This window comes from Rhipicephalus sanguineus, unplaced genomic scaffold (genome assembly GCF_013339695.2).
Source record: "Rhipicephalus sanguineus isolate Rsan-2018 unplaced genomic scaffold, BIME_Rsan_1.4 Seq10031, whole genome shotgun sequence".
Taxonomy (NCBI): Eukaryota; Metazoa; Arthropoda; class Arachnida; order Ixodida; family Ixodidae; genus Rhipicephalus; species Rhipicephalus sanguineus.
In genome coordinates this window covers 1171214-1174642 of record NW_023614146.1, presented here as the reverse complement: position 1 = coordinate 1174642, position 3429 = coordinate 1171214, and the positions used below count along the sequence as shown (strand labels likewise).

The 3429-nt window shown below is 46.0% G+C and overlaps 1 long non-coding RNA gene across 1 annotated transcript; it reads left to right on the top strand.

Moving 5' to 3' along the window:
• Window positions 1-932: 932 nt before the first annotated feature.
• LOC119375882 (uncharacterized) lies at window positions 933-2043 on the top strand. Its single transcript, XR_005180459.2, has 3 exons — window positions 933-1253; window positions 1332-1394; window positions 1545-2043. It is a non-coding gene; the product is annotated as an uncharacterized LOC119375882 (long non-coding RNA).
• The last annotated feature ends 1386 nt before the right edge of the window (window positions 2044-3429 follow it).

Below are 3429 nucleotides of genomic sequence, written 5' to 3'. Positions count from 1 at the left end.
TTGGTGTCGCAGAAGTTTGTTGCCAGATTGAGAAGCGCGAAGCGACTCGTGGGTCGCGCCCCAGTGACACGGGCATACCGCGGATGCTGGCAAAATACCGAGAAGGGCGAAGCGGCTCGTGGGTTAAGTGCGCCCCAGTGACACGGGCATGCCACGGACTTCTGCGACACCAAACAGAACCCTGCCCTCTTCTCTGCGGACCAATTCGAGCCGATACTGCTGCGCAAGTTTGCTACTAAAAAGTTGAAGAGAGACGCGACCCCTACGATTTTCAATCAACAGCATTTGCAATCGTCAGGTCAGCATCACCCATAATTACTTCTCAGCCTTCCACTAACCTGAAACATGCCGTCTTGCATATAGGTGTCGTGCACTGTTTGTGTATAGCTAATGGCTTTTCTTTGTTATAATTAATGCATATTTTTCCATTCTCCAGAATGCAATGATTCCGCCCGCTCATCTTGTGGCCTTAATCTGCTGCTAACAGAAGCTGCTGTTGTTGATGGTGAGTTGGTGGTTAAGCATATCTCACGCCTTTTCCCTCTTCGTTATTCTATAATACATGTTTGGATTATGCAGAAGCCAAAGAGACACACTGCCCATCTGCTACGAATGTGCTTCTGACACCAGCTGCTGTTGATGGTGAGTTCTTACTGCATTTATTACTTACCGTAGTTGCAAACGTGCTTTATGCCTTCATTGATGTTTTATAATTTGCAGGCTATGGAGCCAAGACTGATGCCACTCAAGCACGGTTAGGTTCTTCCAAGGTAACGTAGCTAACACAGATGCTGCATGTAGTCAAAGCATTGTAACGGCTTCTAACTTGTATCCATTGGTTTATATATTTTACAATCATGCACTGTGGGGGTGTGCTGCAGATCGACAACGTTTTGCTCTGCAGTGTGGTGTTCAGCACATTGAGCATTGAAAGCATTGTCGCTTGGGGTTTGGCATTCATTCTTATTACTGAAAAATTGTAATGCACCTGTGCGTATTGTAAATGCTTCAAGTAGTGTTGATGCTTGTTTGCCAAAATGCGATGTAACAGAGATGACGGTCTTCTTCAATTTGTCTTTATATTTTTTTAGGTCACACTGCCACTGATTCAGCACCGTTGTATTTTCCAGAAGGTAAAGGCAGTGACATGTTGCTTTGAAATTTCACAATTTATCGTTTATCTCACGTTGCAAATGCACCTTCAAGTTCCGAATGTGACGCACTGCCAGCTTGTTCAACAGCTTGTTCAGCAGGTGAGTGCTACTTTGCATGATTTGTATCAGCATGTGTCTGCCAGATGTTTTTGTTGTTTAACTATCATATGTGCGCAGGTGCGGAAACCACCCATGAATCGAGCTGCCAGCCATTTCAAGCTTTGACGGTGCCTGTTGAGTGTGACTGAAATTTCTGTTCAGTATCATATACATTTTTCAAATTTAGTCACTGGCCAGCCCTCATTGCCTGTGCCGCAACTGGGCTAACTTAAAGCTTTGGGGACTATACCGGTCTTCAGTACTACTAATAAGATTATCCGTCATCTACAGCTCAGCAGAACTTTTGTGCTGCCTGTGGAGGATTTCTGTCTCCTGAGGGCACAGCTGATGTTACCGGTAAGTGTTCAGTGCTACTGTTCTCACACACTATGCAATATACACTTGAGTCTGACACATTGCCGCTTACAGGAAATTACGTGCACGCTCCTAACAGATTGATATATTGGTGCATTTAATAGTGCGGATGCCCTACAAGTACTGGTGCCCTGTTTTGTTTCTTTTGCTGTATGCTCCTTCTTGTAAAGCGAGAGTAGTCGCACACAACATAACTTTATTGGAGGAACATGTAAGCTGTGATTTGTGTAGAGTAATGCATAGTACATTGCTACACACTGCGCAGCATCATCACTCTATCACTTGTGACACGCAATCAGCTACCGTCTTGTAGCAACTCTGTCAAAAAAAGCTGCAACAGTGGAACCATGGCACTCTCCCCACTTTGTTTGAAATAACCACCGCCATTGATAACCCTACGTCATAACCGAGAGTATGTGCCATGTATTCATGTCTTTACTCATTACTAACTATTCACATAGCTAGGAGGTGGTACACCGGACACTTGCTGCTCCCAAAATGTCTTTCTACCTTCACACGCAGAGTACAAAGTGAGGCGTGACCACACTTGACTGTCCTGCCCCTATTTCGGATCAAGGGCGCGCCCTCACCAAAAAAATAGTTCGGCTGCATGCATTGCGGGTTCTGCGCAGCTCCATTTGTCCCTCTTCACTGAGCAACAGTGCCAGCTTTTGATCTTTGTTAAAACCACTGTTGTGTTCTCAAAAGAATAGCTACATTGGGAGAGTGCTTGAACAACATGAAGCGGGAAGTTCCTACACTGCAACGACAGAAAAACAGAGCAAACCGTAGAAACCATGAACTCACGCGAAACATCAAGAAGTACGTGTCACCAGATCAACTGCAAGGCATGCGGACTTCCAGTATGCGAGGGAAGCAATGATCTACAGAGACTATACCTCAAGCTCCGTTTGGCCTGCGGATCGAGAGGCTACAATGCTGTCAGGGAGCTTGCTGTACCACTTCCCAGTGAAAGAACTTGACAAAGTCGTGTTGAAAACGACAAGTTCTCACCAGGAATTCTACACGAGGTTCTGCAGTCCCTTGCGGCCAGAGAATCAGAAGAGTGTGTCGAAGTGGTGGCAAGCCAAAGAGAGGTCTACAAAAAGCGGGTGAGTCTGCGACCACTTGTTGATTATTTTGTAGAGAACGACCTTAAGGTGTTGAATTCAGACAAAGAGGGCCACTTTGTGGTTATTAACGAAGCAATGTATGCTAAAGAAACAGAAGAGGCGGTTGGGAAGAACTTTATAAAAATAGGAGGAAGCGCTAAGCATTTAAGACAACGAGCCTTAAACTACCTCGAAAAGGTAGGACTTACAGATGTGGCTGCCCAAGTAAAGAAGGCCCCAAGGTTGACACTGCATGTTTTTTACACAGTGAAGACCCACAAGCCTCATGCGCCGCTCAGGGCCATTATCTCAGAAAGAAGCACCTGGCTTCGCGTGATTTCCGGATTCCTCCAGCAGCAACTGGCGACCCTAGTGATCCAGGATCCCTTCAGAATCCGAGATTCACGCATGTTGGTGAGGTTCCTGAAGGAAGAAAACCCTGGATGCTGCGCAGCGGCCAGCATAGACGTGGAAGATTTATTTTATTCTCTGCCGCAACAGGAAGTGCTTCGCAGCGTCAAGAAGTGCATTACTCATTTCAACGACGAGGCACAGTTCGTGCGACAAAGCAATGTGTCAGTGGAAACGTTCCTAGAACTTTTGGCATTTATTTGGAATCTACCGCGGTTGGCATCGGGGATGAACTGTTCGTGCAGAAAACCGGTGTTTGTATTGGTTCCAGTGCCGCA